This window comes from Labrus mixtus, chromosome 14 (assembly GCF_963584025.1).
Source record: "Labrus mixtus chromosome 14, fLabMix1.1, whole genome shotgun sequence".
NCBI classification, from domain to species: Eukaryota; Metazoa; Chordata; class Actinopteri; order Labriformes; family Labridae; genus Labrus; species Labrus mixtus.
Genome location: NC_083625.1, coordinates 10,224,213 through 10,238,972, shown reverse-complemented (window position 1 = coordinate 10,238,972; position 14,760 = coordinate 10,224,213). Strand labels below are relative to the sequence as shown.

The following is a 14,760-nucleotide window of genomic DNA, read 5'->3' as shown; positions in this document are numbered from 1 at the left end:
TATAGATGTGTGAAACCTTTCTAATATTTACATTCTGATTAATTCTAGGTTCCTGGAGCAAGGTAAGGTTTTTTTTTTCCATGCATAATTACTAATTTGCTCCACTCTGATGTCCACACCCACAGTTGGGACGCCGTGATTTCCTTAGATAAATAACACCTGAACCTGTTTTTTACACAGCAGCTGATGAAGCGCACAGTCGGGCTTGAAAAGTGGTGTTCTTTAATGCATAGCAAATAAATAAGTAGATATTTGGGAGCCATAGCATTGTGAGTCTGCATGCATCATATCTACTGGGGTTTTTTTTAAGACTCAGCACCTGAATAAGTGATGTGTGTGTGTGCTGACATTTTCTGGATTCAGGGATTCAGGTTGTGTTTGAAGAGGCTGCTAGTAGATTTCTTTGCATTTCAATGTGACCCAGTTCCCTTGCTTTACACTTTAAATTGTGTCTTTGAACTTTAAACTTGTTTTTTTTTTTTTTTTACTAATGTAAGAACTGAGATAAGAGGATATGTTACCACTCTTTTTTGTTGCTTTTTAAAGATACATATCATACATATGTGTGCAAAAAACTTGAGGCCACCCCTGCATAAGACAGAACGTGGGCCACCTCAGTTACAAAAGCGTGCATCCGCCCCTGGTTTATCAATTAAAAATTCAAATAGTTTGTTTTCACACAGATTTTTGGGAGGATAATGACACACTCCTTTGTATTATATCATCATACACACATTGTATTCACACTTCAATTCATGCCAAATTACCAAAGGCTTAAGCACGAGAACAACAGTAGAAACACGACAGTCGTTACGTCTGCATCTTGTGCAATATCTACAGAAATAAACCGTTCTGCCTCAGGGCCAGTAAGAGGCAGAAAGATTACAGTTATGATAGTGATGTTCTGCACAAAATCCACATGCACCTCAGGCTGGTATTACATTTTTTTACTCTGTACCTCGTGGATGTCACATGACAAATAATGTGACAAGAAAGGTTTTGTGACAGTGAGTAACGAGGGTTAAGGGTGCTGCTGTGCTTGCTTGCAGCTAAAAACGTGACAACACTCAGCGGTGCACACCTGATGTCTTGCTAATGTTTTGGGTCTGGATCCTTTTGTTTCTTTTTGTCTTCCTTTAGGTGATTGGAAAGGCAAATATCGAGAGAGGGAGAAAGAAAATAGGGGAAAAGACCTTGGAACAAGAAACACACACACACACAAAAACACGCATACACATAAGATGAACAAGGAGAAGGTTGCCGTGTAACTGAGCACGATCCTCATATCTCAGGGCTACCGTGATGCTGTTGGGGTCTGACAGCTCCAGGCATGACACCCTCACTCTCACACACACACACACACACACACACACACACACACACACACACACACACACACACACACACACACACAGACAGACACCTAAGCAGTCAGCTGCTTTCATCTGAGTCATACTAAGGGCCATCTCCCCCATAACTTCTCAGGTTACACCAATCAAATACAAGCACAACCCGCTCACACTGAGGGTTCAATCATGGAAAAAGTCCTCACAAAGATATAAGTACAACAACAACAACAACACACACAAAGATAATAGATAGCGTGCACAGAGCAGCATGTATAACCCTTGTTAGATATGCTCAGCAAGCCTCCATTCTCCTGCACAGTCCACTCTTAAGCCTGCACATACATATACTTCTATATATAGAGCTATCACTTCTCATCCCCTTCACACCACTGGCAGGCACGTGCTCCGTGCTGCACACACACACACACACACAGGGATCCTCGGATGACCAGCATAGTAATGAGTCAGAAACACACGACAAGGATCTACATGCTGAACAATTCTTCATGACTCTCCAACACATGAAACACACATAATAAAGACTTTTAAAAATGTGTTTTTACACTTATCTATGTAAGTTTATTGCAGCATTAACATACCAAAGAATGCCATCATGTCCTCAGGGTTAGCCTGTGCCTTTTAACAGCTGCCTGCATGCGTGTTTTTGTGTACAATTACGGAGGGAAAACAGGTACAGTGACCTACATAACTTTGGCGTAATTGCTAATAAGTATTGTGTTTGAAAAGTGGTTTAATGGCATATGCTAATGTGTCATAAATGCATCATTAGAGGGTATGTATAAAAGATAGAGGTCGTAATCACGCAGCTTACTGTACATGCAAATCAGCGATTGATTGACGGGTGGAAATGGATATACTGACGCTTCCTTTTGCATGCTCTGTCACACAGCTGTCTACACCACAGCTGGCCTCAGGGAAAGCAGGTGTGTAAAAGATATTTATGCAAAGTGGTTTTCTTTACATTCGTGGGAAAGAGCGGAGTAATTATTCCTTATATTCTTTAGTCCGTTCAAGTTTGAAGTCCATCACTTCCAGAAGTGCTGTAGTCTTAACCCCTGTATGTTTCTCTTGTTTACATGGTTATGGTGATACCCATGCACACTTGCAGTGTTTATGAGCGGGAGAAAAAAAAAAACACAGCCGAGACAATCACACCGAACATAAACTGCTTTTTTCCAAACCTCATCCCTGTAAACATTCCAAAGTCAATCCCTCAAACACATGAACATGCACTACCTTACTTATGGAGCGGGATGAGTCCATGAGAGAGCATTGTGGAGAGAAGCACATTGCAATGTTGTTTACTTTAAAGGTGCACTATGTAGATTAGGTGGTGAGATTTGAAAGATGGAGAAGTGAATACATAAGTGCTATATTTTCTGAACAAAATGGGTCCCTGGAACACTGTTTGGAGCTAAAAAAGCAACCAGGAGACCACCACTTCTCTCGTAGCATTTTATCTTCAAACAGTGTTCCAGGGACCACATTTTCTTCTGAGGACAGTTTGTGTATATGAGTTATGAACATATACCCTATAATCTGTACATTTCAACCAACTTTTAAATGTATCTACAAAAACTCCATAGTGCACCTTTAAACATCTAACTGCCTTTCTCTGCACTGTGCCATTATCTATCTAGTTTAAGCTAATAGGCAAAGGGAGTACGGGTAGGCGGGTTCATTGATAGACAGGCAGGTGAGCCATCCAATCATTTCAGTCAATGTCAATGAAAGGATTCCAAGGAATTACTGCTGGACTGAAGCAGCATTAGTCTTTTTGTCAGAGCTTTTGATTTATTCATAACTGTTGTCATTTATAGAGTATATTAATAAATGAAGCGACACGTGCGAGCTAGTTCAGGCAGTCAACTCGAGCTGCAATGATTTCACACTTAACATGCGTCAGTATCCACAATGATTTCACACTTAACATGCGTCAGTATCCACAATGATTTCACACTTAACATGCGTCAGTATCCACAATGATTTCACACTTAACATGCGTCAGTATTCACAATGATTTCACACTTAACATGCGTCAGTATCCACAATCACCTGACAACACCTCCTTCCAATTAGCGGTCTACTTAGGCTGCATGATTTCTGGTCACTCACTCTGCTCTTTCATTGCCAGCTCTGACCTGCGCCAGTATACTGTACTGTCGCTCTGACCCACCACCACCCCAGCATCCACCTGTAGGCCCCAGCTGCAGGTTTAAGATTTCATCCCAACTCTCCTTAAATTTCTGCGTGTAAATGAAAACTGTGAAAAGAGATGAGGTCAGATCCTATAGAGGCCAAACACAAACTATGTTCTGCTGCAATATTCTAAACAAATACAAACATGAGTTGTCTGACTGAAATATAACCACTGTTAATTGTCTATCATAGCTTTCAACTTTCAACTATAGATTTTCTTCTGGTGATGAAGTAGTCCCGATTTGAATAAAGAAGCCAAGATAAGCAATTCAGCCCCTCTGTGAGATTGGCAGTTTCAATATAGTTGCTTTTTATGCCTGTCATCACGTCCAATTTTCTGTGAAATCAGACGACACTTTTTACTGCCCACAGGCCAGAAGAGTCTGAATTTAAATTTTTTTCAAGCAGAGTTTTGCAGTGAGTCCTAAGTTAGCCACTTAAATTAGGAAGGAGGCAAATTCAACTTTAGCAAATGTTATACATGCATGTACAAGGCAGGATGAGCAAAAAGCAGAAATAAGAAGAGAACAGACAGAAGAAGAATAACACTATAGAGCACAGTGATAGCCTTGGTCAGTCTTATAACAGAATTTCAAATGATTCAAATCTGATGAGTATTTTTGCCTTCTTTCTCTCTGACAGGAATAAGATACGTCTGTTCAATATATGAGATACAGAGCCTGACCGATTAGTCAGACAGCCCATAATATCGGCCTATATTAGCATTTCCAGTGACTATCTGTATCGCAGATATCCGCCGATATTACTAAATGTATTCACCAGTCAAATGGCATTTCATGTGAGTATTGTTTCATTGCACTGGCAGTTCACTGTATGGGTGTCATCAGCAGACTGTGATTGATTTAAACAAGCATTATCACGCTCCAGAGTGTCAAGCGGTGATGCACATACATGCATAGTTACTTTCCAGGTTGAGTGACCAATATCTGCTCAACAACTGTTTGATAACTGCATTCGAGGGATCAACGAAATGAATTTATTTATGAGTTTATATCTATCTATCTATCTCGGATTTCTGGTATCCGATTTTTTCTCTCCTCAATATCGGTTTCGTTATTGGCCCCAAGAATCCCATATCGGTCGGGCCCTGATGCATACACCGTGAGACATGTGGTCACATAGTTATATCTTGCTGTTCATTTACTTTTACAAAGTCATGACATGACCAAGGAATCTGTTTTTTTTCTAACACCTGAGCAGAGCAAATCAATCAGTTTGTTGTTGGCAAACCTTGTTGGTGGTGCTGAAACAAAGTGTTTTAACCGTCTAATCACAGTTATCGATCTTAAATAACCACAAACAGGCTCGTTAGCTCATCACTGTGGACCCTGCAGACATCTGAATCTAAGAAAGAACACTACATTTACTTGTACTTGCTTGGTAGTATTCATATGAACAATGTTTCAACACTATACATGCATGAAATGAGCCACAAACAAAATATGTCTCTGTGACCGTGTGCTGTCATCCAACCGTTTTATCTCCCTGCATATACTGTACTCATCTGTTACAAACAGACTTTGATCAAGATATATTCTTGACATTAATAACATCAAGGCAGACTTCAGAACAGCAGCTCGACTCCACTGAGCCCTGAGAAAACAGACCCATGAGCAGCTCAGATAGAGAGATACAGACTCCTTCACATCTCTGCAGAGCCAGTGTGCACACTCTCAGTCCTGTCACGGCCTCTTGATACCACAAGAAATTTCTGGGGGGGAATGCCACCTATTCTTTCTGCCCTCATCTGAATCATGAATGCTAAACCGACATTGACATCCATTATCAGAACATCACAACAATTTGTGTGGACAGTTATAACCCTTTAAACACGCATCCTTGTTTTAAAGCTTAAATATGTTGAAGCCAAATACATTCAAAGAGAATATTACATGATGCACAGATCCTTCACTCTCTCTCCCATGCAACAGAGGGGATATTTCAGTGAAAGAGGAGCTTGTGTCATGGGGTAAACGAGCTGATCCTGAAATAATTTGTTTCTTTAAATAACTGAGGGAATAGATGCCTGGAGCTAAACATATATTAACATAAACAGCTCCACGACACATGGTGTGTCAGATGAGCCCACAACAATGTTTCAGGTACAGCTAAGTAGACCCTCCATGTATGTGTGTGAGTGTTTATCCATGCAGGTACGTAGAAAGTTGAAATGTTTGTCGTCGTCTGAGTGCTTGTAGAAAAAAAAAAAAGAAGGTCAAAACGTGGTTTATGTAAGAGCCATATATCCAGAGAATAAACACAACAGCAGCAGAATACCACTTAGCCACGGGTGCTTTGCTCACATGCCCTTCACATCACAGAAACACACAAAATCAAACAGTGTAGGATGTAAGAGATGTTTTCTCTTCATGCAACATGATCTTCTCATCTTCCACAGACTTGAATACAAACCCTGACATTGAATCATAAACGTGTATCATGACCTGTGTTACTTACAGACTGGTGAGTCATTTACTTAAGGGGATTAGAGTTTCCATCATTTGTTCCGTCGTGCCGTTTGCTCAGCGGATTTATGATTGCACATTTGCAAACCTCTGCACATGGATCAGAAGAACTAGAAGTGTGACCTTTAGCACATTCCTGCTGGGAAAAATAAAAGCACTGTTTTGCAGAAACTTTTTTATTTTTTTGCAGGAAAAAACCACCGTCTTTAGGGAAAAAAAAGAAGCATGTCATGACCATGCATTTTGTGATGCCATCATTCAAAGCTGCTGCAGAAAAAACAAGCAAGGCCTGACTCACATGTTTATCCTGCATAGTGCTTTGGCAAAGATGATGCAGTACAGAAATGTTCGAGAAGTGGTACCTTCTCTGTGCTGTCCACACACAGCGGGCCTCACTGACATAAGCGCATGCTAAAATTATCAGCCTGTCTGATCTGAGCCAAGCTGGGCAGGAATGTGTCACAGGAACCGCCTGAATCAACATATTACCACACGGCTCACACTCCAGCACGCTATCACACAGAGACACACACACACAGGTGTGCACAACTCTATAGCAGCACACAGCATTAGCACAGGAGCATGTCAATAGGATAACAGAGCATATTAAATCAGGAAATTTCCCAAACACAGATACTTCCTAAACTGCATGGTGACCGGGTTTATTTTATATCTATGTTTACTGAAGTTTGTTTAAAGCTGATTACAAGTGTTTTTAATCTGATCCCAGAGGAGCATCCTGACACAAAGTGCTCTAACACATCATCCTTAATCCACACTTAATGACTCAATACCATGTTTTCTCTGACATTAAATGCCCTGCGACTAATGCTTTGCTTTCGTATTTAACGCACCACTAAAATTATTACAAACAAATATGCTGACTGCTAATTTTGGCTTTAAAATACATTTAACATTTTCCTTTTGTGAAACATTATGACCAACTTAAATCACCCATAAATGTATTTTCCCAGCACAAAACCACACTATCCTTTATTCTCTCATGTCCGTCCTGGAGTACCGCAAGAATTCAGGTTCATGGTTAATTTTTTCATGCTAACAGAAACATTTTGGGTACTGCTTTACATACATGCAGCACTTATACAAGGGCAGAACGCATCCTTGAAGAAGCACTGAAGCAACGCATGACTGCTTCAAGGATTACTATCAATACAGTGGCCACAGTAACATCGATGGAGCGTTGTTCAAACAGGTCACTGAGTGCAACTAATCCTTTCTGTTGTACTTGTACAGAGTGAGAGCGTCACCTCGTACACACAGGGAAGTATCAGTGCTACAGTATATGGTGTCCATTGGTATTCAGAACATCCTCTGCTCTGGACCTTTGGATTGTAGTTTATGATGGAGCATCAGTACACAAATCTGTGCATTACTATAAAGGTCAGAAATGCAAGGCTAGATGGAAAAGAGACAGTTTGCTGTGAAACACTCTTGGCAAAGTAAAATATGACATATACCATGTAAGCACATCAGTAAGCACATGAACTCAAGTGTATTTAAAGAGAACTACATTCAAGTCCTTTATAATCCTCTTCTTTTTTTCATTTGTTCGCAAAGCATTTTGCCCCTCATGGGATAAATAAATTCTTGACTACATTTAGAAATTGACCTTACTGTGTAACAAAGGCTTTTTGTTGTTGCAGATACTGTATGGAATGCTCAAGAAATGGCACAATATGGCTTGTGCTATTACTGAACCCCCCTGAGGGATCTGTCTAAATATATCCAACATGACATGACTGCATTTCTCAGCTGTGTCTCTGAGCTTTCACCACATGGCTCCCCCCACCCACAATACATAGCTAAATGTAGTGGAATATGCTTTGGAGACCTGAATGCCCACAGTCAAAGAGCAGACATGCCGACATATATTTATCCCTCACACACAACACAATGTATTGTATACATGCCTACATACCAAAACATGCACACTGTTTTTATAATCAAACAAGACTTCACAGGTGACGTTTCTGGCACAGCTGTGCAGTATCTATTATTATCGGGCAGCAGGCACAGTTAAGATCTTCAACTTACACATCATATTTTGTGCATTTGATGAGGAAATTGGTTCCCATCAAATGCTTAAACTCTACATGAACTCAAGTGCATAAACTATGTGCTTCCAATGGAGCCAACATTTCATCGTAATTATTTACAGCAGAGTGCTGTGACTATTACATAAATCCCAATTTTAAAATACTTTTTGAAAAGTGGCCAGGCAAAAGTATGTAAGGCCATCCAGTTCATCACACCACAGCTCCTACGGAAGCACCTATTACACAGCATTATGGGTTCAAACACAGGACCACTCAGACAAATATTTGTGCTTTAGAGAATGCAGCGCAGTGAGGAGACAGATGTTTCATAACCCAGAACTGCAGAGGAACATGATGCTAACTATCAAACAATATATATTTATATTGCTTCATCACTTCAGTCCGTAATCATGCACCTCCGTCTTCTGCAAGGTATGATAACAGGTCTCCCATTCTCTGCAGGTCTGCATTACAGTTCTTTAATATTGTTAAAAAAGGATGCTTAAAGTAAATGAAACATGTGTTAGTTTGCATATGAAGCAGAAAAGACATGATTCTTTTGTGTTAAAATCAATCAATGTGTTAAGGTCTCTGATTAATCAAAGCTGTTACCGTGTTAACATTAACAGCTCTTGTCTTACAAGTGACATCACATTTTACAAGAACTATAGCAAAGAACAAATAAGTCTTTAATAGCTCCCACATGAGCATTTACCCATAGCTTCAGACATTTAATCACAATGATTCACGCTTTTAGTCTGTGTTCAGCATCTGTAGACAATAGAGGTGCACCGATTGGGAAAATCAGGACCAAAACAGATGTTTACCGACGCCGATGTTTGCAATAACAATTTAGCCGATCGCTGAGAAAACTGTTTGTTTCATGACTTCTTGAGGAGTAAGACCCCCACAATGTCTATAGTTTCTCTGTTTGACAATGGAAACAAGTCAGAATTTGTTTCACAGGAGACTTAATCTGCCCAATAAAATACATATTGCATGAATCAGTAGTTAGGTGTACTAGATGCCAGCATTCACTTGATTTGTCACAACGAATAAACATCAGTATAAACTGAAGTCCGTTCATACCACATCACCTCAGAAAGGCGGCTGTATCTCAGTTGGTAGAGTCGTTGCCTCTCAACCGGAAGGTGAAGGGTTCAATCCCAAGCTGAGCAACATGTCTGAAGTGTCCTTGGGCAAGACACTCATTGCTCCCGCTGCTTCAGTGGCGGTGTATGAATGGATTAGTACTTACTCTCTGATGTACATTGCTTTGGATAAAAGCATCCGCTAAGTGAAATGTAACGTTATAACCACATTATATACTATATGCTGATGAGTCGATGTCTGACAACAGGGCCAATATTGGACGATACCGGATCAAGAACAAATAGACATGTAGTGCAAAAAGACAAAACCAAGAATTCACTTTCTCCTTTGGATCAAGTAGACTAATTATTCATTAGTTTTTTTAACAGTTTGATCTGTGACACAGATTCTGTGTTATACAGTGCCGTGGCACAAGTGTTTGCACAAACTTTTAAAGTTAAAGAGTAAGTCATGAAATGAGAAACAGTTCAACGATTACAGGTCAACTACTTTAGAAACTCTATGAAACAGCCTAAAACAAAAACCTATTTATGTTCACCAATTACATTGTTCATTACCCCAAACAAAGTCTATAAATATAATAACCATAAAATCACAGATGGGCTCCTTACTAAATAAGATAAATATGGAGTTTAATCCCTTTTTAAACTTACAGTACATCAAAGGGTATTGAATACTGTTTTATGTTGTTATAATGTAATTTCAAACATATGTATCTTTTTATCCTGTCTTTAATTTTCATGTCGCAAAAGGAGCTGATTTGATGGAAGAATAAAATCTTTGAATTCTTGACTTTCCCTAACTGTTAAGTGTGAAACCTTATTATCAGCCTCATCACGATGGCGTTTGAAGAAGGTGGTTAGAGATGCATATCTGCTGGGGGTAAAAAAAAAACTGAAATAAAAAAAGGCACTAGTGCTGTATTAGCTGTCATAGTGACGGGTATTAGCTTTTTAGCAGCTCAGACTCTTACAAAAGTCCCAGTTCAAGGTGTTACATCACTCAGAGGACTTTCTCTACTTCAGACTCCACAAAGCTGAAACTAAGTGTCTGAGCTTGTTAGAGATTGTCAGTGATTAGAAGTTTGTCAAAAGACCTTTTCTCTAGTATTTGACTTGATCGTGTCAAAGTAACGTTCCAAAAAAAAAACCTTAAGATAAAATCAAACTTGTACAAACACTTGCCTAACCATGCAGAGCAGAGGAGGATTCTGTTGCTGTTACCCATGGCAACAACAGTCACCTTAAAGCGAGTCAAGTCTGAGAGGAGGACGAAGAGTCAAACACACACACACACACACACAAGCACACAGGTTACAACTGTAACAACTGAAAGGGTTATAGCTGTTGGTGCAGCTTCATTTCAAAGTGCAAATCAACAACTGAAGGTCCGAATGTTTTTCTTTGTGTCTATAAGAAGTGTCAAAACAACAAAACCCATTTGTCTGCAAGAAAAAATGTATCTTTGTGTCCCTCTTTCTGGACCTGATTCAGCAAACTGCATCAAAAAAAAAAAAAGCTGACGATCAAAGCACAAGGACATTTCTCTGGAAAATCAAACATCAACACCTTTAAAGAAAAAAGTCAGAAAGGTGTGTGTGCCATTAAGTACAAAGGGAGCTGGAAAAAAAAACCCAGAAGATACAGTACTGACAGCTTTAAATGAATCATAAAGCATGTGATGAGGTTTAGCCTACATCTCTCCTCGCCTGACACTTAGCCCTCCATGTAGCTCCGGTGACATTCCTCTCATGCCAGCTGGACATTCCAGCCTCCACTTCCCCCACAGCACCCAGAGGTGCCCCCACAGATTCACTGTTTCAGCATTATTCTTTTTTTTTTTTCAAACAAACGTTCTCGTTCAACATCCCTGACACAACACGTCACTGGATTCATCTGTCTTAGACTCTCATGAGTGTCCTGCCCTCGGGACCATGTTAAGTTTTGCTTGCGACACTATTAACTGTTTATATAGATTACAGCATGAGGTTTGGTTTAAACTGCGCAACCACTCTGCCTGAGTTCGGCAAAACTTTACTCGGTAATGGCAGTCTTGCTTCAACTTGATGCCAATGCATTATTGATGAAATCCAGGGAGTTCTGGGAGGCTTTTTCTGGGACTGACTAGTTGTAGAAATTGCGCAGTCTATATAATGCATGTAGTCTGACATTGAACAAAAATATCATAAAAAACTCTGGACTTATGGAGGTTTTTCACATATCAGTAACATGACAGTTATTATAATAAAATGTAGTGGGTCATTTAAACAAATGTGCTACTTTTTGTTGCACTTCAATGAGCTCGCTGTTTTAACACCCTTCATGAGAAAAGGGTTTGTTTAAAGCTTTTTAAAAACATGCAGCATCAAGTCACCACTTCAATATTCTGAGTGTCAGACAGTCTCCAATCACAGGAACATCATGCCATCCAGCACAGATAACTGCAGCCTGTCTCAGCAATCATGTATAACCACAGTCAGGTCTGCCTCACACACACACAAGAAGCAAATATTTACAGGTTATGTGCTGCACAGTCCAAACCAATCATGGGCCAGCAAATGGCCTGCAGTAGTGTTTTGCATAGACAACATAGGCTGTACGTGGGAGGGAGGGGATGCAGAAGAGAGGGATGGAGTGGGAGAGAGAGGGAAATGTGACAGAAGGACTCTCTGCGTAGGGGAGACTGGGACGAGATGGAGAAAGTGAAGGATGAAGGACCGAGGCAGGGAAAGTGCAAAGGAATGAAAGGTAGAGATTTACTTACAGCAGGTTCCCGACAGATGAGCAGAGAGATGCAAGGAAGTTTCAGCGTGCCCTCCTCCTCCACAGGGAGCAATACACGTCCACCAAACCCGACATCGCCAGAGCAAAGAGCACCTCACACAGAGAGGGAGGCAGGAGTAGGGCGTGTGTGTGTGCGATCAGGAACTGCCATGTATGTGTGTGCTAGCAGGAGGGAAAGCACTGAGGGAGAAATAGAAAGGAGAGAGAGAGAGGGAGAGGGAGAGAGGGGGGCTCACAGGAGGCAAGAGATACAGGGAGATTGTACAACCGGAGTGGCTGGTGTGAAAATGGGAGGGGGCTGGATGGTCCAATAGTGTACAAGATGAGCAGAGTAAAGAGGAGATGGCAACAAAGAGACAGAGGTTTTCCTTTTTTTTATGATTCTTGTCCTCACTCTCCCTTACCTTTGCTGTCTCTGCTTTTGATATCATGTGTAAGGAGAAAACTAAAATGCAAAACTAGGCTATCAAATAGTGAAGTATTTGAAGCTTCATTTGAAAGAACTAGTCAGTCAGTCAGTGTGGTAGGGAATGATTACAGGTTTGGCACTCTTTTTCCTCTTCACATACAAAGTGAGACAGCAGGGAAGATGATAGAGATAAATGACCAAATCCTGCTGGGAACTCGGATAATTGATGGTCTGTGGATAGTGGCAACTTGGTGCTCCCGCAGCATGTGGAGGTTAAAATGGATAAGTAATGGCTGAAAGAGTGACGTCAAAAAAAACATCCAGAATGAAAGTGAGTGGCAGACAAGTGACTGAGGGTGCGGGGTTAAAATAAAGGGATTAAAATTAGACATAAAAAGTAAGATATTATGAGAGGGAAGGTATGGCGCTTGTGATATTTATGTGTGTTAATATGCGTCTGTATGGATAGGGGATGCAAGAGCACCATCCTCGCACATGTGTGTGTGTGTGTGTCTGTGTAGCTACTGTGTGCATGCGCATGGGGGTGGGGACCAAACCATCTTCTCAGGATTTTGCTGCGGGAGCACCATGTTGCCATGGAGACTGCATCCAGTGCAGCAGATCACGCAGATGGCTGCGCTCTCATACTCTCTCTCTCTCTCTCATACTCTCTCTCTCTCTCTCATACTCTCTCTCTCTCTCTCTCTCTCCAGTCCAGTTAGCTCTTTATCCCTGACGGGCAAATCATGAAAGCTGGTCTATGTTCAGGTAAAAAAAAAAAAAAAAAAACTTCAAGTAGAGACAAGCTTTTGACTCAGCATGCTTTATTTTGACCAAAAAGATTGGGGACCATTTATCACCTGTGTTTACTAGAGACTGAATGGGAAGGTTTATTCAACAAAAAGGTAATCATCAGGTGTATTTTAATGAACTGTTACTCATCAAACCTCTAATTTATAAAGGGACATTAAATATTTTTTTTTTTTAAAAGGAAGATCATCAAATGCTTCATCTTTGCGATTACAGCCTATGGTTTACATTTGAATGCAGACTGTGTGGACAACATCTTAATGTGATAGCTGAAGCAGACAAGGTGATGCAGATACACAGTGGATTAATCAATATCTTCACCGGTGGTCTTGTTTACCTTTGTGCACATTTTCTATTCTATTCTGTTCATGCCAGAATACAGTTTTATAAAAATCTATATTCAGGGACTCATGGCTTCATATTTGGTAAAGTCTTCACATCAGCAATTTCAACTACTTTTCCTAGCCCATCTCTGGATGATATTAAACAAAGTTACATGTTGCAATGAATAAAAGTGATTAAAAATATATACATTTTATTGTGTAAGTTTGTTGTATTTCTTTGCGTCCCATTGATTCATTTATCTTTATGAGCATACTTTTAAAACCGGTAAATACTGCTCTGTTACTTGACGATCTTTTCTGTCACAAAATCTGTGCCCATAAAATCCTTTTTGTTCTACTCCCAAGAGCGCTCTTTCAGTTCACTGGTAGATCATGTCTTAGATGGATTTCTAAATGGGGCTAAACCCTTGTGAATTTGGTCAGATGGGTATTAGCAGTGAGAGAGTAGCCTAAGAATTAGGAAGTAATGGAGCTTTGGCTGTAAAGCAGCAGTGGGGGGGGGGGGGGGGGGTGCGGGTGCGGGGTGCTGTTTAAGCTGGATGTTTTACATTTCTTATTCTGTTTCCAACAGCAACAAGAGCAGTTGTGACTTATTTAAAACTGAGGGCCAGTTTTATAAAAGTTGAGTTTTTCTGCTAATCACAGTAATTCACTGGGTAGTTCACTGTACTGTACGATTACAGTTCAATGAAGTAATTCTACGTCAATATGCTGAAAAAAATGTAGGAATCTGCTTTGCATTTTACTGTAAAATCATAGTTTAAAACAGTAATGTCTATCTTTAGGGTATCTTTTAATCGTTTAATCTTTTGTCAATTGAGTATTTCTACATTAATACATCAAGGTGCTCTATTATGTCTTTTGAAAAATAACAGGTTACGTATAATTCCTTGCAGTCTGACACAATCTTCTATATGGCTTTCATTAACATTAAGGTTGATTAAAACCTTTCCTCAACATTGTAATTTTATTTTGCAAACACACATTTAGCGTAAAATTTCAGCTAGAAGCCCATCCCAATTTAAGGCCCAGTCCCTTTTACCAACCTGGTGATGCTGCAAATTGAGACAAATAATGTCAGGTCTCCATAAAAAAAAATATATATATGCATTTGGTGTTTAAATAGTTTGTAAAAATAAGGGGTAAAAGAAGTGCAGCAGGTTGGAATAGATCGGGCTGTCAAGATCAA

The 14,760-nt window shown here is 40.1% G+C and overlaps 1 protein-coding gene across 2 annotated transcripts in view; it reads right to left on the bottom strand.

Moving 5' to 3' along the window:
* trim3b (tripartite motif containing 3b) overlaps positions 1 to 12,195 on the bottom strand; it is a 31,408-nt gene extending 19,213 nt beyond the window's left edge. The window contains exon 1 of one of the 2 annotated variants that reach the window (XM_061055026.1): positions 11,989 to 12,195. The gene's annotated coding sequence lies outside the window, so the exon portion shown is untranslated. The remainder of the gene's footprint in view (positions 1 to 11,988) is intronic. The other variant, XM_061055027.1, reaches the window with a different exon arrangement.
* Between the last annotated feature and the right edge of the window lie 2,565 nt (positions 12,196 to 14,760).